The following is a 23,655-nucleotide window of genomic DNA, read 5'->3' as shown; positions in this document are numbered from 1 at the left end:
CTCATTTTTGCTTTGAGTCTTTGCATTATTCAGCACCGGGATGTATTCGTTACTTCCCGATGCTTCTGGTTCTGGTATGTGTGTCTCATCTCCTGATCCTTCTATGTAAAAAATATTGTCCGTGTCTAGGGCACTGTCGTTGAGCAGCTCCTCTCCATCTACTCGCAGAGAGTCATTGGGGGTAGCAGTCTGCACCCCCTTCGTCGCTCTCGTCGTTCTCTGGGGAGCCCGGGAGGGGCCAGTCAAGGGCCTCTTCGAAGCCTCCAATCCAATGGGTACCGGGGGAACTGCCCCAGTTGGTCCCTTGGAGAATTCGTCTTGTTTCTTGGCTGGTCCCTGGGCGGTCATCCCCGGAGTGGGGGCCGCCCGTGTCGTGCCCTGAGTCCGTCGGCCTCTCCACCACAGGCTCCGCATGAAGCCGCGAGCCCTGCTGAGGAGGTGTCCGGGGGGGAGGCGTATGGACAGTGGGTAGTCTGAGTGCGTCGAGGGCCTCGGCCATTTCTGCGGCAGATGGCTGTGCTCCACTCTGGTCGTCAGCAGGGGCGTCGGCTGGGTATGGGTAATCCCAGTCGCCGTAGAAGTCCCCGAAGTCGATGGTGTCGTTCCCCTGCTGGTGGGGTGGTGGCGATGGCGGTGCTTCTTCTTCCGGCCTCGGCGCTTCTTCGGCGTCGCTTCCTGTGAGGTCGGGTGTGTCCGTGGCATGAGAGTGGGCTGTGGGGTCGGCTGGTGGACCACCGCTGGTTGAGGCTGTGGCAGGTCTGGATACTTGGGATTCGGGAGTGGCTCCCACCTCAGGTGGATATCGCCTTCTCCTCCTCGAGCCTGGCTCGGCCCCAGCATCGCCAGCACCTGTAGGCACAGATAGGGGAGGGAGAACAGCAGGCACCCTAGATACATTGCGCCCAGAGCCATCAGCAGGAGCCGGCAGTATCCTCCGCCTCGTACTCCTACGCGGACCTGGTCCTCCCCTGTGTTCCCCACCACCATCATCCTCCCCGGGGGAGTCTGGTGGGGGTCCTGGCGGGCCCTGGTCTCCGTCATCGTCCTCCGACTCCTCTGGACCTCTCGCTCCTTCTGGTGGCACCGCCCTGTAACAAGAGTTAAGGTGATACCACAAATCTGATCCTTGCACTCTTACCGCCCGGGGGGTAGCCTGGGTCACTCTGTAGGGCCCCTCTGCCCTGGGGTCGAGACACGATCTCTTAAATACCCTCAGGTACACCCAGTCTCCCACTTGGATCGGTCCTGGCTCAGTCCTCCGCTCCCGCGCTCTCTCTCTTCTCTTCTGCTCGTTGAAAACTGCCCTGTGAACTTGAGAAAGCTGTTTAATATAACTGCTCACTTCTTGTTCTAGAATTTCCAGCGGGGGCCTCTGATCCCCTCTGAACCGTGGTGTGGGCATTGCCCGCCCCGTCACCATTTCGTGCGGGGTCAGATGCGTGGTTTGATTTTTTTCACAACGCATTTTCATCAGCGCGATTGGCAGCGCGTCAACCCAATTTAGGTTTGGTAGATTTGGATCGTCGTGCGCACTTCGGACGATCTTCGCTATTTTATTCTTCAGCGTTCCGTTCGCTCTTTCGACCATCCCCTGAGACTGCGGGTGGTAAACACAACCAAACCGAGTCTTGATGCACAGCGCCTGTGCAATCTTTTTCCACGTGTTGGCCGTAAACGCTCGGCCATTGTCGCTGCTGATTATTTCTGGGATCCCAAACCTGGGTATCACCTCCCTCGCTAGGAATCCCAAACCTGGGTATCACCTCCCTCACTAGGAATCGAATCACCGTTTTCTCGTCCTGCCCTCGGCTTGGACAGGCTTCTACCCATCGTGAGTAGCGGCATATTATTACCAGTACGTGTTTGTACGTGTTCACCGTTCGACCCATGTCGATGTAATCCATTACCAGGTGTTTGAACGGTCCCTCTGGGAGTGGCACGTGTCCCAGGGGCCGTGGTCCTATGCCTATTGTTACGTTGTTTCTGTAATTGTGTGTGGCACACGTGTGGCAATTTCTTAACACGTGATTGATGCGATCTTGAAGGTATGGGGCCCAGAACCCTTTGTCAAGTATCTGCCGCTTGACCTCCCCCCTTGCGCAATGATCTACATCATGCGCATCATGAATGAGGAGATCAAGGAGCCCACTTGGGGCCACCACCCTTCCGTCATGACTCCTCCACACCCCATTCCTGCCTTTCGACGCACCCCTCTCTTCCCATAACAATGTTTCGGCATGCGGTGCTGCATTCTGTGCGTCTTTGATAGCGCTAAGCGTGAGCAAAGGATCCACAATTCTAAATGTTCGTCCGTCAGGCAAGGTTCGGACCACTGGGGCTTGTATCACTGTGTCGGTTGCTGTGAAATAGCGATCAATTACGCTCGGTGAGTATCTAGCTTCACAAGGCTTGTCGCAGCACTCCGGGCAGCTGGCCCTCTGGCATAGCGCACAACAGGCGGGATCTACCTGGTGCTCATGGTCGTCATCACACCATTGGGAGCACCACATACACGTATTGTAGGGGTAGGGGCATTTTGTAGGGCAAGGCATACTGTGCATCGCCCTGTTAAGCAGTATTTTGTGCGGCTCGTTATCCTGTGGGGATTTAGGGGCTGTATTCAACTTCCTAGCCTCTAACGCCGCTTCCTTTGCTGCCTCATCTGCCTGTGCATTCCCTAGGGTAATGTAGTCCTGTCCCTTACAGTGCGCTTTGCATTTGCATATTGCGAGTGTTTTTGGACGCATCATGGCTGCTAACAACAACTGAATCTGCTCTATATGCTGAATTGGGCTCCCATCCGATTTCTTGAACCCTCTCTGTTTCCACTGGGCGCCATGCACATGGCAAACATTGTGGGCATAGGCGCTATCTGTGTGTACGGTTGCATCCTGCCCTTCTGCTAAAGAGCATGCTGCTGTCAGCGCCTTTAATTCAGCTAGTTGCGCTGAACATGGTTGTGTGCACGGTTCGCTCATAACTGTCACAAAGGTTTCTGGACCTTTCATCTGCACTACGCTGAACCCTGCATGCGTCTTGTTGTCATAGTTATGGCTAGAACCATCCACAAAGTAGGTGATTCCTTGTCCTAACGGCTCACTCTGCAGGTCTTCCCTCAGCTTGGAGAAGGCGATTGAGTCCGCTACACAGTCATGTGGCTCGCCCTCATAATCAAGCGGGATGAGATCCGCCGGGTTTCCTGCCGTGTCGCATGCCTTTATAGTGACATCTGGGCAGAGTGACAGATTGTAGTACCTCAACTGCCTCTGAGGCGTCACGCAGAACTTCCCTTGTTCCACTAACTGCGCTATTGCGTGGCTGGTGTGTATCACCACTGGTCATCCCATGGTAATGTTGGAAGCTTTGACGTATGCCGAATATACTGCTTCAAGACCCTGAAAGCATGGTGGGTAGCCTTGGGCCACCGCGTCCAGCTTTGAGCTGTAGTAGGCAATTGCCTGTTTGCCGCGTCCATGGCACTGCGTCTGTGCCACGATTGCGGTCATGTACGCATCTTTTCCTGTCTCCTTTCTGACCGACACGTACAGATAGAAGGGTCTTCCGTAATCCGGCAGTGCAAGTGCAGGTGCTTGCTGTAATTCTCCTTTGATGCGTTCAAACGCCTCACCTCCATCCATTGTCCATGTGAGACGGTTCCTCAGGTGGCTGGTTCCAGCTTGCACGATCATGGCTCGTAGTGGGGCTATCTTTTGTTCATAGCATTCCACCCAGTCGCTGCTGAAACCTATGAGTCCAATGAACGACATCATTTGCTTCACTGTGTTTGGCTTCGGTGCTTTGGTAATCGCTTCAATGTGTTCTAGGTTGATGCCCTTGTGCCCATGCGAAATTCGGCGACCTAAGTAGATCACCTGGGGCTGTGCAAATTGTAGCTTCTTCCTTGATGCTTTGTACCCCCCTTCGGCCAGAACGGTCAGCACGTAGACTGTATCCTTCTCACACGTTTCCTGGTCCGGTGAGCATACCAAGACATCGTCAACATACTGCAGAATCGTGCTCCGGCACACGATGTGTTTTAAGTCCTCCTTGAGCGCCTGGTTGAAAATGTGCGGTGAGTGCTTGAACCCTTGTGGGAGCCTTGTGTACTGGAACGTCTTGCCTTGATATTTGAATGCAAAGAACTCCCTACTTGCGGGGGCCACTCTTATCGTAAAAAATGCTTGAACCAGATCAATGGCGGAGAACGTTGTTGCACTCGCCGGGATGTTGGTCATCAGTACGTTAGCATGTGGGACGTCCGCTGGATAGTCCTCAATGCGTTCATTAACAGGTCTGAGGTCCTGGACCATTCTCCATCGCACTCCGTCTGCCTTCAGCACAGGAAATATGGGTGTGTTGCATCTTGCGCTTGGGACTTCCTCTAAGACTCCTGCTCCCAGGAGATCTTCAATTGTTCCTCTTATTCCTTCAGCTGCTTCTGATGAAATGGGGTACTGTGGTTGGAAAGGCAGCGTCGCTCCTGGTTTCAGTCTGAATTCCACAGGGCTCGCTGACTTGACCAATCCTATGTCACCATCTCCTTGTGACCATACCACAGGCGGCACTTTTCTCAATATTCTCTCTGTTCGTTCGGTGCCTGTCTCTGTCGCCTTTTGTAGCATCATCATTTTCCAGGGGGTCGGTCCCGGCCTCCCTGTCTTCTTATCCGTCTCATTGTCTATGTAGTACTTCTTGTATTCCTCCCATTCTGGGTCAGATTTGTTGATGGGCACATGGTTCTCCTTATCCCAGCATCGATATCCTGCTCCTCCCAGTAGGCCATACATGCAGTATGGGTTGCCATAGGGGCATCCCTTAACGTAGGGTATGTCATGAACCTCCTCCGAGGCCATTTGTCCGCCCTGATGGCCTTCCTGGGACTGTATTGCTGGTTGTGCTGTCTTTTTCTTGGGGCACCATGACAGGTGTCGCATGTATGTACTCCATTCCGCATCCTCTTTGCTGAATGGCACATGTCTCGTTTTGTCCCAGCAGCGGCGCCCCGCTCCTGGGAATAGGCGGTAAAGACAGAATTGATTCCCATATGGACACCCTTTAGCATAGGGTATCTCCTCTTTCTCCTGTGGTTCCGTGTCCATAATCTCGATCACTTGTGGGACTCCCCACACGGTGACTGGTCTGTCCAACTTTATCCTGAACATTGGCTCTCCTTCACAGCTTATGGCCGTTTGGAGTCGGTCGTTCCCGGTGTCTTTCCATTTGATGCACTTGGCCTCGAGCATCACTAGGCCCATTTCTCTTGCCCTGTGACCTATGGCCACTCTCAGGGTGATATGTGGCATTGTTCCGGGCATGTTGAAGATTACACCCAGATCCCATCCTTCCACAAATTTCACCTCAGCGGCCACTCCTTCCCTGGCCACCACTAGTGCGCGTATGTCAAGTGGGATGCGTCCCCACTTACTCACTTCCTTATTCCATTTCTCTTCTCTTTCTTTGCTTGGCGTTTGGTCGAATTTTATTGTACAGTGAAAAGGGCATCTTGGCGCTCTCAACCGAGCATGAAGGGTGCTTATTTGAAAAACATGCTCGTTGTAGACCACTCGCTCTACATTCGGTTCCAATCGTCCAATCCAGTAGACCTGGTGAGTTTCAGTTTGAGATGGGGCACTTATTCTTAGGGCCATTTGGGTTGCCAGTCCTGTTATCTGTACTCCTGTTGGGGAACACTCAATTTGGAGTCTTAGGTTGCATAGTGCATCCCGTCCCAGTAGGTTGACGGGCGTGTGTTCTGCTATTAAGACTGGTATCCTGATTTCCTTGTCTTCTATTTGGATTGATACTGGGGCTGTCATTGGAATTAGCTGCGTTTTTCCCGAGAAACCCACTGTCTTCATAAACTTTCCTGAAGACCTGGGGAGGTGTTGGGCGTCTTTTGGGTGAAGACAAGTATACGTTGCCCCTGTATCCACTAAACATTTGACTTCCATGCCCTCGATTAGAACCTGCAGCATTGGTTCTGCGTCAGCTCCCCTTGTCAGGGCGGGGAACTGACCCTCCCCTGGGTTTTCTGGGCCTCGTCAATTCCAGTTTCCCCCGTAAGGGGAGACTGGGCCAGAGGGTGCCTGCATTTGCTGTGGAGCTCTCCCTTGTTGGGGAGCATAATTTCCCCCTTGCATTTGTCCTTGATTTGCCTGTCCTCCTTGGTTGTTCTGGCCTCTGGCTTTTGTTGGGCAATTCCTGGAGATGTGGCCTATTCCTCCGCATATCCAACATTCAATGTTGTTCCCTTGGTTTTGCTGACCTTGGTACTGTCCTCTTCCATAGCCTCCTCTGCCTTGTCCTCCTCTTCCCTGGCGGGATCCTCCTCTGCCTCTTGGCTGGTACCATTGTTGTCCCTGTTGCTGTTGTTGTGGGGGTCCACATGGCGCTTGCTGCCATGTCTGCATCATGGGCTGCACAGGCTGTGGTTGCATCATTACTGGCTGCTGCACCATGGGTTGTTGTACCACTGGTTGTTGTGGCTGTGGGACAGGGGCTGTAGTGGGCATCACTGGAGCTTGGGTGGCTACCTTCTTTGCCCCCTTTGCCTCCTGGAGCTGCACATGGGTCAGCTTCCTTATGGTCTCTTTTTCTTGTTGCTCCTCCCTGTCTTTCCCTTGTCTGTACAAAGTTACATGGTGCACTACTGCCAGCCTGAATTCCTCTTTGGGCATGGCTGCCACGCGCCAGTCATTCTCCAACTGTGTTCTTACTTCCTTGGGCAGAGCGTCCATGACCGCTCTCCTGAATTGCATGGTGAGGGGTCCTGAATCTTCTGGCCTTTGTCCATTCCTGCGCTGCCTTTTCCACGAAGGCTGCGGGATTATCACTATCTTTGAGTTTCTCTATCCAGACGGCTGAGGGGCTGTACTGGTTGGGGTATGCTGCCCTTAAGGCTTTCCATACATTGTTCTGGACGCTATCGAAACACAGGGCGTCTCGGCTGGCATCCATCAATTGCCCTAGTTTTTCTCTCTCCAGTACAGCCTCTGTGTCAGCCTTTCCCAATATCAGGCCAAGTAGATACTTTATATCTCCCACGGCCAGGTTTCGGCCTTGAGTCTCCGATTCCAGCCGACTTATCCATCGGCCCGCACCCTCATGCAGGACAGGGAGTCGTGAAATGAGGCCATTCACATCTGAGTGGGTCCACGGCTGATAGTGGGCCGTTTGATTTTTTGTTATTAATGGTGCCATCACAACCGTTTCTTCTTCATCCGATTCTTCTGGGATGGCTTCCTTTCTTTCTTTTTCTTTTCGTGCCCTCTCTCTTTCTTTCTTTCTCTCCTTTTCCAGTTTTTCCAACTCCTTCTTGTTCTCCTTTAGGCCTTTCTTGACTCCTCCTTCAATCTCGTTGAGTCCCTTTGGCACTCCTTTTCTGATCTCGTCCAGGCCTTTCTCCACTCCTTTTTTTACTCTACTGATTCCAAACAGCCCTGTGGCGAGTACACTGGGTGGGATCATCATTGGGAGCATTCCGGCCCGTCCTTTACATGCCTCTGTTTGTCGCTGGTGGGCCTTCACACCCTGTATTCCTTTGAACGATCTTCCGCAGCCGAGACACACTGCGGGGTCCGCTTCTTTCGGGACCTGTGGCAGTTCTCTTTGAACCTGCTCTGCGAGGAACTGTTCTAAGACACCTAGTCCTTCCTCCTCCTCTTCTGCTGACTCATAGTCTTCTCCCGAGCCAGCCTGGCTGTCTGCCCCGTCCGTGTCTTCCCCCTCGTCTTCCGCTATCGTGGTTGGCCCGCAGGATAGTTTGAAGGTTAGTCGGCGGGCCCCCTTTTTGTCAGAGGACTCCCGTCCGAGTCCTTGGCGGTTTTCTCCTTTCTTACTCTCCTGTTTTTTCCTCAGTTCCTCGCTCTTCTTCATTTCTTCCTCTCTGAGCTTTCTTTCTTCTTCTTCTTGCGTTATCATGGCATCCATTCTTTTCAGGACTTCTGTCATCTCCCTCCTTAGGCTCTCGCCGCAGTCCCTGCAGGCCTTTTTATATTTGACATGCTCTGGCGTGCTCCCTGGGCCTGCCCCCTTTTCTCCCCACTCCTCCACCTCTGTTATCTTCTCCATAATCTCCTCGGCCAGCTTTCCCTCTTCTGATCCGACTTTCCTGGCGGCTTTCAACCTTTTCAGACCGTCTTCCATTCTCATCATTTTTTCTCATACCATTCTTCAATCCCTTGTTCTTTTCTTCTCTTGTTTTGGTATCTTTCCTCCGCTTGTCTAACGGCCTCTTCCACTTCCTTCCAGCATGCCTGGATGTACTTCTCGAGCTCCCGCCATAGCTCTCTGCACCCCTCCATCACAGGTTCCTTGTCCACCTGTGACCTTACCCAGGCCAGGGTTTTCAGGGCCTCTCTATCTTGGGCCTCTTTCTCCTCGTCCCCTGTGGCGTTCATCCATTTTTTCATGACTGCCTCCAGGTGGTCCCACAGATTTACATACCACTGTCTCTGTTCCTTCTCTCCCCCCTCAGGGGCCTGCTCCTCCCTTTGGCCTGGGAGGCGTGGGGGTTCGCTTCTTCCAGTTTCTGGGTCACCCGCACCCGTCTTCTGGCTCTCCCAGTAGGGCTTTTGGGGGCTGGCTACCGGAGATCCATTTGTCTCCCAATGTCCTTTTGTGCTTGCGTGGAAGTCACTTACCACCTGCTCTTCCGTAGCCTCTTCTCCTCCTGTCCATTCCTTCCTTCCATCCGGCATTGTGCCCTCCAGGAGGTATTCTGGGATTGTCGTCCCGGTGGGGGATGATGGTGGAGATGGTCGTGCAGACGCCGGCTGGGGTGTTGATGGTCTCGACTGGGGATGAGCCTGCTCTCTTCTCATCCTCTTTATTTCCTTCAGCACCTCCGTGCAGGATCCTTCCAGTGTGATTCCTTTCACTACTAGCGGGGCCTGCACTGCCAGGTGCACCGTTGGGGCCTGTGGTCCATACACTGGTGCTTGTATCGCCAGGGCCCGCGGGTTTCTTTCCTCCAGGCGTCGGAATATCTCCCGCACGTTATCTTCCTCCCGTGGCACATCCGGGTATAGTTTGTCCTTTTCCCTGTATGGGGGAGGACGTGGCTCCTCCATGGGTGGAGCCCCTGGTTCTGATGTTTGAGTCGGAGCATTCAGTTCCCTTCTTGAGTGCTGTAATTGGGGGCACTTTTCTGTAATGGGCGTTGTGGGCGGAGTGTCGGGCGGTGTGTCACTCTGGTCAGCCCTCTGCCTCTTCTTCCTTTCAGATATTTTTGCGAAGGCCTCCAGAGTGTTCAATTCCTTCTCTCTCTTTTCCTGCCTCCGTGTGCTCTTGTCATAGCCTTTGTAGTTCATGATTTTTTCCCTCATTTGGGCAATTATTGTTGGGTTGAGTGATCCTTCCTTTGGCCATGCTGTGTGGTCTCCTTTGTATCTTAGGAACCATTTATGGTTGATGCTCTTTACGTCTTTCTCAGCAATGGCATTCTCCTTTACTACTTCCTCCAGGGGTGTCATTACTCTAGTCGCCATTTTCTTTAGAGGTCGAGGCCGTAGTCTCTCCTTTCTTGTTCTGCTACGTCCTCCCGGTCAGTGCAGAACAGAAGATAGTCCTTCTTGTATTGCCTTTCCCTCTCCCTCTTGCACCTGTTCTGGTCTTTTTCTTCCCAGTCCAGCCGTAGGTCGCTCACTAAATACAGTATAGAATTCTGCACGTCGTCCCACTCCTTGAAGACAGTATTCAGTTTGCCTCTTCTTTCTTCAAATGTCTTCCCTTTATCGTTCACTGCGCTCACGCTCCACCCGTTACTCCCGTGCTCGGAGATTCTTATTGTCCACTTTTCTTTTACTTTCAGGTCACCCGATGTAGCTCCTCCTTCACTTCCGGCTGCTTGGGGCTGTGGTTCCTCCTGCTTCCTCACTGGCAGGCTATTAGGGGTTAGTTCCCCCAACAAAGAAAGCGTTGCTTTCAGGTCTATGTCGTCTCGATACTTGCACCTATACGGGAATTTACACTCAAAGGGGACTTCACCCACGTATCCTACGTATTCTTGGCCTTTTCCGTCTCTGATGCTTATCTCCCAGTCGTGTTCGTCGTATTCAACGATATCTATGGCCCAGAGCACGTTCTGCTGTCCCTGTTCCATATACTTCTTAGAATCCTTTCTGTCCTTATCCGAGGAGCTCTTGAGTCTCTGCTAGTTTGATGTGTCACTTTCTTTTTTAGATGTCAGCGTCTTCGGTGAAATGGTAGACCTTATTGCCCCACATAGACTTGAAGTAGTCTTCTTCAAACTCCCTGTCTTCTTCTTCCCCACGACTGCGCTTGAGGGAGTCCCCTCTGTCTTGCCTCTCTCTCTCCCTCCGGCACCTGTTCTGGTCCTTCTCTTCCCAGTCCAGTCGGAGGTCGCTTATTGTATATAGTATGGTGTCCCTTACCTCTCCCCAATCTTCAAGGACAGTATTTAGTTCAGCCCTTCCTCCTTCGAGCACCTCTCCTTTATCGCTTGTGGCGCTCACGTTCCACCCTCTATTTCCGCTTTCCGCGACCCTTATTGTCCACGTCTCTTTTATTTCTGAGCTGCCGGATATGGCTCCCTCTTCGCTCCCGGCTGCTTGGGGCTGTGCTCCCTCTGGTTCCTTCTGCGGCAGGGTAAAAGGGGTTAGCTCATACACCAGGGGAAGTGCTGCCTTCTCGTCTATTTCGTCCCGATTTCCGCACCTGAAAGGAAATCTGCACCCAAAGGGGAACCGCCCTACGTACCCCACTTGTTCCTGATCCTCTCGGTCTCGGATGCTTATTTTCCAATCGTGCTCGCCGTACTCAGTGATATCTATGGTCCAGATCACGTTTTGTCGTTGATGTTCCATATACCTTCAAAGTTTCTCCTGGACCTACCTAATGGGTTCCCCAACCTTTGCTAATCCGACGTGTCACTATCGTCACTCCTTGTGTCCATAGGTGTTCCTAACTCTAATGGGTAAGCTTTCCCTATCAGGTATTCTACTTTCTCCAGTAGCTCTGTGTAACTATGGCACCTATATGCCCCGCTCACTAGGCCCTCTCGGTTTCTTGTAAATACGCACCACTTATTATCTTGCTGTCGAATGAAAGTGATATGCCACTTACTTTCTAAGTTCATTCGCTATTTGTGGGCGTTACTCTGTTTATTCTCTCTAAATTCTGACTTTTATCTTATCCTTATAACTATCCTCCTTACTTTACCACCGCTATTTCATCAGTGGGGACTTTAAGCCCTTACCTTTCTTTTCAATAATATTTCTTCACTCAAAATTATCCTTTAACCTTTTATTTTATTTTTTCACAAAGTACATTTATTGGCTTTATTTTCTCTTTTTATTTTATTGAAGCAAGTACAAAACTTTCATTTTAAGCAAGGTTCAGCAGATTACAAGTTTTAGCTAAGCAGTTATTGTGGAGTTTATTCAGCTAAGCAGTTGCTATAGAGGCCTTGCAGCAGTACCTCCCCCTTTGACTTTTCCTTAGTCCCCTATCTCTAATCTCTATTTGTCCTTCTCCTTCTTGCAGGTGGGGAATCTCTCTCAAACTTGCGCTTTCTGCCCTCAGGTGGGGCAAAGAGCTGGTCAACCACCGGCCTTGTGTTCACCCCTACAAACTTTCCTACCTGCTCTATCACTGTCTGTAGGGCCAATGGCGCTATGCGGGTGCCTAGTTTTGAATGGGTTCCTCCATATTTGTCAAAATGGTCAACATGAACTGAATATTTATCCCTAGCGCTTCCTTCCTTGTTCCAGAATATTGACACTGACAAAGACTCTTTCATAAAACTGGCCAGCCTACCTCTGTCTCGGCCAACTATTTCTCTTATCTCCTGTTCTACGTCCCGCACTGGCTGGGGCTCAACCGGGCCGTGAACCTCCTCCTGCTGAGGCACAGTTGGATTATCGCTTGAGCTGTCCCAGGGGTTGGTGGGGCTGTAGCTTGTAGAGGGTGGTGGGTTATATCTGGGGGTGGTTGGGCTGTTACCTGGGTAGGGAGTTGGAGCTCTCACTAGACCCCCCTGACCTGACTCCTGGTGCCCCTCTTCTTCGGACCCTAAGCTGCTGTAGCCTGTCTCTGGTGGGGCGCTGGCTTCCCCCTGTCCAATGTCTGCCTCTATCTCTCCCACACTACTGTTTGGAGTGAACTCCTCTGAGGAGTCTGTGTCGGGCTCTCTCTCACCTGAATCGTCGGAAACGTCAAGGCGGTAAAGGATTTCTCCTAGGGTCTCTGGCCTATGGTCTCTCACAATCCTAAGCTTGGGCACCGCTGCTCTAGCATGGGGCTCGGGGGGGGCATCTGCAAAAACCTCCAACAACTGCAACAATCTTCTTATGTCCAGACTATGGTTGTTGTGCAACCTTCTTATGAATATGCCAGCAGCGACTTCGATTATGTGAGTCTGACGTCCGTCTGTCAGTGTGGCGATCCTCCTTCCCTCGCCGAACTCCTCTACCTCAAATGTGTATGTGTACTTGTCTCGCATCTATTGTGGGCCCATGCCCAGGCAACAAAACAAAACACAACGGCGCACACTCAGCTTTTACAGAAACAACAACAAATTATGATAAAATATATTTTGTTCATCACCCTTTTGTTCAGGACAGTTTTTTACACATTTTAACTCACAGCTAATATTGCAGTTTACCTATTAACCCGTTCTTTTCTCTGAAACACACATATATTTTAGGGCAGCCCGTGCTCCCTTTACACAAAATACTATTTTTAGTTTTCTCCTTGAAAACTAGATTTCCTCCTTGGAAATTAAAACATTATTTTAGCTTTCTCCTTGAAAACTATATTTCCTCCTTGGAAATTATTACATGGCCATTTAACTCAGTTTTCTCCTTGAAAACTACTTTTAACCGGTTTTCACAATCACAAAACGCTTTTTAAGATCAACAGTACAACCCAATCTCTGTCTTGTGTCTCCACTGTTCTTTTGAGGATTCAGGTAAAACACCCCTTCCCGGCCTACCCACCGACTCCCACAGTACAGCCTTCCCTAATAATAAGCAAAACGCTTACCTTGGGCCCGGAACGCTGTACTGATGGAATCTGCTTCACCCGGGACGGAACTGCTTCCCTTGTTGAATCCTTTCAAATCTCGGTAGGAACCTCCAGATCTGTCGTGGAAATTATCCACTTCCCGAAACCTCCAATCCAACTAGCACTCTGATGTCAAAGACCCGAAGGAGAACACCAAGACGAGAAATGCTGAAGACTGTTGATCCTTTATTCACCGTATTGCAGTGAGAATACAATCCAAACAGCGTCAGGACTGAACCGTCAGGCAATAGAGTGATGAGTTGCAGCTGCTACCCCGATGAGATCTGATCTGAATGTGCCTGAGCTCTCTCTTTTATGCTCTCAGGGGCCTGAGAGGCGTTCCTATCATCAGGAACGTCACCAGGCCCCTTCTAGCCAATCAGAACGTTTTGGGACTTGAGATATTGGTGGAAACTCCTTCTCATACAAACATTAAAAAATGTGTGTTGCTAGGCAGAATACATGTGATCAAGTTCTATGTGTAATCTGTTGCCAGGCAGGGTATGTTTTGATTTGGTTCCATGTGTCATCCCAACTTTGGTTTCACTTCCCCTCTCTGGAAGGTCCCTGCATCTCCTCTTCTGCTAGCCCCTTCTATTTATGCCCTTCTGGCAAGTACCTTTCTCTCCCAGGTCTTGTTTACTTTCACTCTTAGCCTTTGACAGTTCAGTCTCATGACTTCCAGTAAATGTTGCATAACAGTTGCACAAACAACACCTTTATAGTAAATGGAATGTTTCCAATAAACCAGCACACACACACACACAAGTATTATTATTATGTCTAGATAAAATCACCACATGATCTGGCTGCTGCATTTTGTATTAGTTGGAGCTGTCTGATAGACTTTTGGGGGAGGCCAGTGAGGAGAGTATTGCAATAATCAACCCTGCATGATATACTGTAAAGGCATGGATTCGTTTTTAAATCCTGCTTAGACACAAATCTTGTCTATATTTCTAAGGTACCAAAATGCTGATTTAGTTATTGTTTCGATGTGCTCATTGAAACTAAGATCTCCATCCATTGTTACACCAAGGTTTTTGACACAGGTTCTGGTTTAAAGTAGCCTGGTAAACCAGACCCTGGAATCTTTCAGATTAAGGGTCTGGCCACGAGTAATGAAAATGGCCCAATTCGAGGGGCGGCACCAAGCATGCATTTGAAACTCTCACTGCACGCAGTTGGATAACGCTACGACCAATTACAACAATTCACGGTGTGACGTATCCAGTTCTTGCAAAGGAACGATTTGAGGGCGATTTTCTGCTCCTCTTTTAGTTGAAAAGCCAAATCTAAATCCTTTATTGTAGCGGCCAAAGCCGTTTCAAACAACTGGTGTTTATCGGTAGCTATCTTGCAATGTTTTCTAGATGATTCCGGACGTCGCAGCACCGTCGTCATCAGTGCAGCTCGCCTTTGTCCCGCCTACACCGATTTGATTGGTCCCTCTCGCTCGAGAGGTAGAAGAAATTTGGATCATTGCTCGTGGCCAGAGTATCTTGCCGGCACAATTCAAATTGTGCTCTCGCGAGAACTCTGGAATTCCAGGGTAGGTTTGAAGTGCTCTAGATTCCAAACAGGTGCTGAGTTTCAATCTCAATCCCAAAAGAGAACTCTGTCTTGTCTTTATTTAATTGTAAGAAATTATGTTGCATCTGGCAATTCACTTTTTCAAGACATAGACACAATGGGCCAATCCCAAAGGGAGCCCTGAGGACTAAGGACTCACAGACTTATTTGATCTCAGGTGCTAAGTGAGTGAGTGTGTGAGACCACATGGGCATAGGTATAAATGGAATTGGGACAGCACTTCACAATTGTTAATAACAAAGACGTTGCTGACACGTGCACTATGCACGTGTGTCGTGCTGTTGTTTACCTTTGTAATTTCTGGATTTCCCTGGTCTCTGCGGTAAACGTCACAACGCTTTGAACTGTGGGTAATTACCTGTGGTGAAGTCCAATGCAGACTCATGGAACGGGGCTCAGTAAGTGTGTATACTCAAACCCTCAATCTTTTTGAAATGCGGCATTGGGACAGCCCTAAGCCCTTACAAATGTTGTGAGAATGTGTACCAAAGTCTGTGGGATTGGCCCAGTGACTCAATGGGACCAACATAATTTGGTGAGAGAGCAAGGTAGACCTGGGTGTCATCTGCATAGATAAGCTACCTTGTACTCTTGAAAGATTTGGCCAAGAGGGAGCATGTACAGGTTAAACAGGTACAGGTTAAGGGGCCCAAGAATAGATCCCTGTGGAACCCCATATGGCATGGTGGTTTTCTCTGATACATAGGTGCTGATAGAAACAAAGTAGTCCTTGTCTACTAGGTAGGACTTGAATTTATTAAATGTATGTATCATATTTTACCAGAGTCTGCATTCAGGTGAATGCCATTTACGACTTTGACTAGGGCTGCTTCAGCATGATGTTGAGGAAAGCCTGACTGGAGGTTGTCATTGAAAACTACTTTTCAACTACTTTTCAATAACCTTGTCTATAAAGGGGAGTCTTGAAATATGCCTGTAATTGTTAAGTATAGATTAATCCAGGTTTCTTTTTTTAACCCTCCTGTTATGTTCGTTTCATGTTTACTAGTTTTGTGTTCCCGGTCAGAAATGACCGCTGCATTATAACTTGTTATAAATCCATAGTAGAACATATTATCATCTAATGGTGTGATAGACCTTTGTATGAACGTGTGTTCTATAGATATAACCGATTGAACTTCCATTTGCTGTTTATGGCCTGTAGGCCTCATTGACCTGAGCTCATGCAAGTCAGAAAGGGGAAGATTCTATTGGGAAAAAAGGTTCCAGTGGGGGCTGGCATAGAAGCAAATAGGGGGAGTGAGGGTGTGTTTGTGTGTGTGTTTTAATGTACAGAAGCACACAGTCCATCTAATCAATAAGTATGTGTCTGGACTCAATTTTATACACTGACCATTTTCTCACAGATTCATTTCTAATGGCCGGTCATATTTGAGACCGGGAATACACATGGGTGTTAAATAAAACACTCAAATTGTCATGAAAATTATCAAAAATTGTTTTGTGTGTTCAGATGCCCTGTGTTAAGTCATGGCGCCTCATGGTAGTCAGAATAAGGTAACAATATTTTTGAGAGAAAAGAATTGTCAATCGGTCACATTTGACAGCAAACACAACAGGAGAGGTTTGATAACTGCAGTCTTAAGTGCTGCTAGGAAAATGCCTGAGGTGAGAACGGTTCACAATTTGCAAAAGCCCAAATGCAAAAACAGCTGAAAACACTTTTAAAGAAGTTTAGGCAGAGCGTCAAGACAGCAGGTATGAACTAAGTTGCAGCACAGTTTTTTCAAAGGTTTGGCCATCAATAGCAGTAAATACAGATAAGGAGGCTGGTGGAAATGCATGGATTTCAGTTTCTTCCAGTAGCAGCAACTAGAATCCATGCATTTCCACTGAATTCTTTTTGGAATCTGATCCCTTATCATACCTGTTCATTCTTACTCGTCGCTCGACTTATCGTGACTAAATTCAAGATGGCTGCAAACGCTAAACTTCATGAAGATACTGTCTGTATAAATCGTCTTGTAAGTAAACTACCAGTGCTTTTTCAAAGTTCTCAATGTCTCGTTTTAAATGTCAGGGCCTTCGGTAGTATACCAATGAAGTGTGGAGATACATTGAGCCTCGTAAATGGTGTAAAACAGTGATTTATTTGCACGGCTAGCCCGATGCCGAAGCACCACCATTGAACAAGCTGTTGGTAGCATCGGCTAACTAGCACCAGATTTTGGAGTGCAGGGGACAAGGCGAGATGGGCTATGAGACATACGTTCACACTCGGTATCATGTTTCAACACACTTTAGGTCAATATCACACCGGAATTCTCCTTTAAGTCCCATTGTACCGAATTTTGGTTGCAGTTCCACCATATTTCCACTGGGGGCGATCGCCATGAGTGCAGAATGAATGGGAGTCAATGGAGCTAGACGGCTAAATTTGTCTCTTTCACCTGATTGTCGTTGACAAATCTCAGATTTGATTGTAGTTTGTATACCTTCAACATGGGTTATAGGTCAAAAGTTGAATGAACGAGTACTTATGTCCTTTTGATTTCTTACAGTTTGGGTCGTTGTTGCCCATAACACGCTAGCATTGTGCTAATGAGTGACGTCATTGACACGTTTGAAAGGCTTTTTAGAACAATTAAGTCACTTTAAAAAATATAATACTCCACCAAGTGTATTTTCTTTGCCTCCCCTTTCGAATACAATATTCAAATTACTTGAAAAAAAATTATATCCCGAGAAAAGTGTATTTTGAGGGGTACAGCTCCATAGACCTCCATGCATTCTGCACTCGTGGACGAGCGCCCTCATGTGGAACCACAGAAGGAACTGCAACCAGTTCAGAAACCGGAAGTTTTCCGAGAGTGGCAGTTCTCCCCTTATTAGACATTCTCTGTTTGTATTGAGAAAAGCCCCCAATCTCTCGGTGCAGCTATCACAAGAGTTACACAAGTCAGACTACGTGCCTACGTTACATTTACGTCCCCTGAGCCTGCGCAGAAAGCCTCGTCGACCAACAGGAAACGGTTGAAATTTGCTTCACCCGCCTCGATTGACGTCTACGTGATGACTCTGTCCATATCTTTTACTGTCTATGGTGTCGGCAGGCGTGCCCGCGCGTTCAATTAACAGTGTAGCTTTCTTTGAAGCAATACCATGATGGTGTAGTGGTTAGTGAGGGTGTTTATTGCACGGTAGCCCAGGCTGCTTAAATGTGGTTCGTAGTGATGGCGAACTGAAGCTTTCTGAACCAGTGAAGCTTTCAATCCAATTGTATCGAAAAAAGGTTCAGTACTCGAAGCTTCAGAACTCTATGAGGACCTCTGCTGGTGAAAGTTAAGGATAGCATTGTGTCACGAAGTGTTTCAGACATTAGCCATGAATGTCTTTGAGTCGAAGATGAATAAATGTTGAGCATGAATTAATGGATAAATAAATAATGTCATAAATAGGCCTAACTAAGCCTATTTTGTACCCTGCATAAATACACATGTAATTGCCTTCTCTACAAAAACAATAAAGGTAGTATTTTGGCTGTGATCATTTCTTGTATTTGTAAACAAATACATACATTTAGAAGGGAGATGAATAAAGATGGGAGATGAATAAAGAATGGGCATGCACATTGCACACACATTTCTGTGATTATATTGAGTACGTAGCCTAGACCAATTGTAATCTGGGTTGTGCTGTAAGGGACCGTTCGTTATTTATAAAAGGGGTCACCGGAGGGATTTTGAGTGCTTCAATCAAAAGTTGCATGACCCTCCCCTGCCTGCAAGAAAATTTTCAACGACCCTCCAGCAGTCTGTTCAAAAAAGACATGACCCTCCCCGACCAATCGTCGATACCTAGCGCTATAGAGCGCTATGCTATGAAAACACAACGACATAAGCAATAGTTCTAAACTCACCCTCTGCTTTCTGATCTTACACATCACACTTCACCAAGATGGTGGCCATTTCTGTAGATTTACTCACTAACATTGTTGTGGAAACACAATAAGCATGGAAACTAAATGCACACTTCCTGCAACTGCATTAGCCTACTTGAAATAATTTACTCCTCTAGGAAGAATTCACATGAAATAAAACAATAAAACATTGAGACCATTCAACAAAGCACACTGGGTAATAACAAATTCAACACATGAACTTGTTGCTATGGACTCGTCTCTAGGCTTCCTCAGTCATTGTAAAGCTGCCGAAGCTGAACATTATTCAAAACTCAATTTCTCAGACGAGCGTCAATTTGGGAGCTTGCTACACTCCTTCCTTCTCAAATGACTTGAAAAGACCGTTTGCACAATTTCACAAATAATCACAGGGACCGAAAAATACCTAACAAGCCAACTTTTTCCGGGTTTAGGCCTATCATTTTAACTTTTCCCCGCTGTCTTGCCGTTTTAATATTTTCCCAAAGAATATCCCATATTAGGCTACTGTAATACTCTCATTAACATTAGTCCTGCATTCTGGCCTGTCTCTGTGTTGTCCTGTTGTTACCCCTTGCCCTTCCAGAGAAACAGATGTATTCAAATCATCGTTTTGCTTGCTTGAATGCGAACTCAGAGTGATGTTAACCTACAGTAGGCCTATTTAAGTTAACGACGTGGTTGTTGTGAGAGCACGATTCATTGGCGCTTGCAGTGTTCGGCCGTAGGCTATGTCTACGTGCGCACCTGCCAGGCTAAGAGCCAAAGAAATCCCCCTATATATTCACTCCAAGTTGGCCTACCATAACTTTCCAACTCTACCCTACACTGTAGACCATAAACTGGCTATTTATATGACCAATGTATTTGTATTCTGTATTCTGCTTTATGAAGCAGAATTACGCACTGCTACTTGGAACGTAACACATTTTTGTTGGCAGGAGAGAGAATGACAGCGATTAACAAATTGCACTTGTTGCTGGTTACCAATAAATAGGCCTAGGCTACTATATATTTTTTTGCAAACAACAAAAACAGAAAGGATGGAGACAGCAAAGCTAGAGATGGGCAGGAACAAGGTCAATTGGTAGAAATGCTTGTCAAAACGTTAGGAGCTGGATGTGTGGATGAATGAAGCACAAGTATGCTTTATAAGCATGCACACTGTTTAAAGTTAGGCTATGGCTACACGGTAAACTACAAGTAAACCAAAGTTAGCTTTTTTTAGGGCTGGATAAAGTTGACCAAATGGATATAGGCTGTTAAGCGTGAATAAACTAGGCTACTTTGTTGCTCCAACCCTTCCAACGTTAATGGGGACGGATGTTGACATTTTCCGTATTTTGCGTGAGAAACCCGGGAAATCTCCCTTATTTTCATTGTTCAATATTGACAGAGCTATGGAACGAAAGAGAACGTTATATGGCGACAGAAATCAACTATCAAACAAGCCACTTTGATTTTTTGCTGTTTTCATTAATACAAAAGATGGGTGACCCCCCCTCCTTGACAAAAAAAGTTAGGTGACCCTCCCCTCAACAAAGAATAAAAAGACATGACCCTCCCCTATTTTCCTCCGGTGACCCCGTTTATAAATAACGAACGGTCCCTAACTGTGCGATTCAGTCCTGCACACGCCTGGACTCGAACCCGCGGAACAGACGCACTTTAGCCCCCGGCGGCGGGGATTCTTTAGCTAAACGGCCCTAAACCGTTTCCCATTCATTTCCAATGGTAGTCCTAAACCAGGGGTCGGCAAATAGTGGCCCGCGGGCCAATTTTGGCCCGCCATCTATTCTATCTGGCCCGCGAGATGACGTTAATTTGCTGTTGAATGAATTTTTTTTTTAACCCCATGTTTTTAAAAAGAAAAAAAGGCCTACAGCAATCCCATCAATTTCAAAACATTTATTGAGGTATAGATGATAGTCCTACTAAAGTGACAAAACAGGTGGAACATCCTTGCAGTTATCCATGACGCACAGGTCGGAACGGTATTGGCACGCGAGTGCGCGTAATCTTGTGCAAAAAAACAACAACAGTGTCCTGTCTCCCTCTTCCAGTGGGCAAGGTCAAAAATAGCCTATGTTTCGTTAAATTAATAGGCTTGGCATTAAGAAATGCAGGCAGGCTCAACACATACCTCTGCTTCCATTCTTCTTTGTAGGTCCTGCATTCTGAATCAATTTTTCTTTTCAAGGCTTTTGACAACGACATTTTGCATCGATAACTAGCATATAGCAATGTTCAGCTAATCATTTACACGTCATCCAAAAGAATAATATTTGTAGCCTACACATTAGTTACGGCAAGTTGCTAGGCAAGTCGCCTGTTTCATGAGAGACGACAGGAGATGCAGCAGGCGGCATAAAAACAGCGCACATAAGCAAATAAACGTTTTTAATGGAATTAAATTAAATGCATTTTAAAAGTTAGATGATGTTTATTTTAATATAATATAATAATTAATAATTTAAATAGTAGGCCTATAACCCCCCCCCCCCCCATTACAAAAGCTATGGCCCGCGATGCCATTGTCTGAAAAAAAATTGGCCCGGGTCCAAACGTAATTGCCGACCCCTGTCCTAAACCACTACGGATGTAATATTATTTTGGCCGCCACTTCCTTTTTGGCGCTGTTTTGCAGGGTTTTTTTAGGCCATTTCCGGTCTCCTAAAATCACTACGGATTGGCGGCCATCTTTGATTCATTTGTTGTGGTCGGCGTTACCGATGACAGATATCGGACTTACTTTTTACTCTCAGGTAAGTTTGGTCTAATTATTAGGGATGTGCCAAGCGAGGCTTTTGAAACAGTGGCGCTTCTACAGCCAAACTGGTTTGATGCTTCGAAGCTTTTGACACACTACTCCACAACGCCATCTGGTGGTCAATAAAAATCCCTACACCAACATTACAGACATGCATGAATTTGCAGAAATGCACGAATACTCGAATACAAATGTTTTTATTTCAGAATATGATTTATTCTGCTGTGCTGGCGCTTAATCGGCTCTTTTTACGGAAGACATCACCAGCTTTGGAAAATGTACGTTTAAAAATATGAACTTTTGTATCTGCCTGCACCCGTCGGACTTGAACCCGCGAACAGTAGGCTATCATCCCGGATCGGGAGTCGAGCGTGCAGTCAACCGAGCTAAAAGCTCCTTCATAGGCACTATTCTTGACGTTGTTTAGGCTACTAATGTAGGCTACATATAGCCTAGCATAGGCCTACTGGCTAAAGTTACATTCATGTGGAACAGATGTGCCCGTAAGAGCCTGATATATACTGGCCAGAGCATGAAGATGGGGGATACACAGACTTATGTTATACATTATGTATATAATTATTTAATGCATTAACAGTTTACCTATTTGGGTGAGTCTGTGCTGTGTTTTGAGACCTGCATGACGTATCAGTGAGGTAACGAAGCTTCGTTTCAATAGGTCACGTGACAACCTCATTTCAAGATAGGCTCCGAAGCGGTGTTTGCAAGCTCGAGACGTGTGTCGGGACTGTGTGTCGAGCGACCCATCCCTACTAATTATGTTCTATCCAATGAATGAAACTCGATATATTTTTGGATCATTTGTCTGATATTCATGATTTTACGTGATAATATCTTGTTAGCGCCGTACTGACACTAATTTTCTGCGACGAATTGGCTAGGCTAGCACCGCTTGTTTACATTAAAATAGCTAGGTTCGATCTCTCTGAAATGCGTTTAAAATGCGATCAGACTATTGATTTTACACGTTGAGACCTTGGAGAATGTACTACTACTGTGTGGACTCGAAATGTAAAGGTTAAATATGTTTTAGATGCGTTAGAATATCAACCGCGATTAGAATGCTAAATGCATTGAAAATGAATGAGCTACCAATCGCCACTGTAATGACCTGACGATCACTGGAAATACTTTAAAAACGTGACCAGACACCCTAGCTCACTTCTTAAGAGCATAGAGATGGTGTTACAACAGTTTGGAGTTGGAATTTGAGGTGTAGATATGCTTTAGAAGTGTAAACATGTCAACCGGGAATTCCATGCTAAAAACAGAGTGATGAATGAACTATTTTTGTTTACTACTTTTACGAGGGCTGAGGGTCTCTGTAAATGTATTTAAGCCCTCATCAGATCATCTGGCTAGCATGTTTAGACCCTCTAGATGTATTTACTACAGTGTGGAGTCCAAATTCGAGGTCTAAGTATTCTTTAGATATGTAAACAGAACACCTGATTTTTTAACGTGTGTTAATGAGTACACCACTATCAAACTAATAGTGATGGGCTATTATTACAACTCCAGGGATCTGTGTGTGTCTTCAAAATGGATTCTGTATGGTGTGATTTAAATTGTTTGTCTTTTCCTCGTAGAAAGTTGCATCTGTGCCCCCCTTTAGGTTTGAGCCCTCGTCCTCCCAACTGACCCCGTGGCCCTCCGCTGCAGCAGAACTGGCCCTTGAGTACCGCCAGAAGGGGACCACTACCTAGAAGATCAAGAGGGTGGACAGGGTGTACATGGAGGCAAGGGACACAGTGGCACTGAAAGGAGGTGACCCCAGAGCGTGATGTGCGTAGGATGATGGGTCGGGCGCTGATACAGCTGTGTGAGCTAAATCAAAGGATACTCTCTCAATGGTAGGTCAAATGTTTTAGCTGCTCAGTCCCTGTTATTTACAATAAGACCAGACAGTGCATGAGGAGACACTGTCATTACATTTTGAGGCCCCCGACACACACCTGGCACCCCCACTGCACCTGAGACCTTTATTTCCCTGGGAAGCATCCAGGAGCCCTCCAAGCCCACCTAGGGAAAGTTCAGGTGGAGGTTCAGCTGCACAAAGCAGACAGCCCCCACCACCACCCAGGAGTGCCTGGTTCCTCAGGAGGAGTCCACCAGCTGCCTTCCCTTCATAAAAAATCTGAGGAGACTTCTTAAAAGGAACAAATGTTTTAGCACAACGCTGTGGTCATATTCAGTTACCCGCTTTAAGGACTGTACATAAATGGTGACATTTAATTATTTGTACAGGTCCGTGAGAACACAGAGGGAGACAGAGAGGACTGTGGTGGCACCTTGACCAGGCAATGCAGACGGGCTCAGCAGGGTCGACCCAGAACCCAGCAGC

At 47.4% G+C, this 23,655-nt stretch overlaps 1 long non-coding RNA gene across 1 annotated transcript in view; it reads left to right on the top strand.

The window, feature by feature from the left end:
• Positions 1-23,655, top strand: part of LOC143140279 (uncharacterized) — a 171,848-nt gene extending 148,193 nt beyond the window's left edge. The window contains exons 2-3 of the long non-coding RNA XR_012990614.1: positions 22,901-23,164; positions 23,559-23,655. This is a non-coding gene — a long non-coding RNA (uncharacterized LOC143140279). The remainder of the gene's footprint in view (positions 1-22,900; positions 23,165-23,558) is intronic.

The sequence above is a fragment of the Alosa pseudoharengus genome, unplaced genomic scaffold (assembly GCF_046254945.1).
Source record: "Alosa pseudoharengus isolate Yale_2024_CS ecotype anadromous, Long Island Sound unplaced genomic scaffold, YU_APseudo_1.1 YU_APseudo_1.1_scf_23, whole genome shotgun sequence".
NCBI classification, from domain to species: Eukaryota; Metazoa; Chordata; class Actinopteri; order Clupeiformes; family Clupeidae; genus Alosa; species Alosa pseudoharengus.
This window is presented reverse-complemented; position numbering and strand designations above follow the sequence as displayed.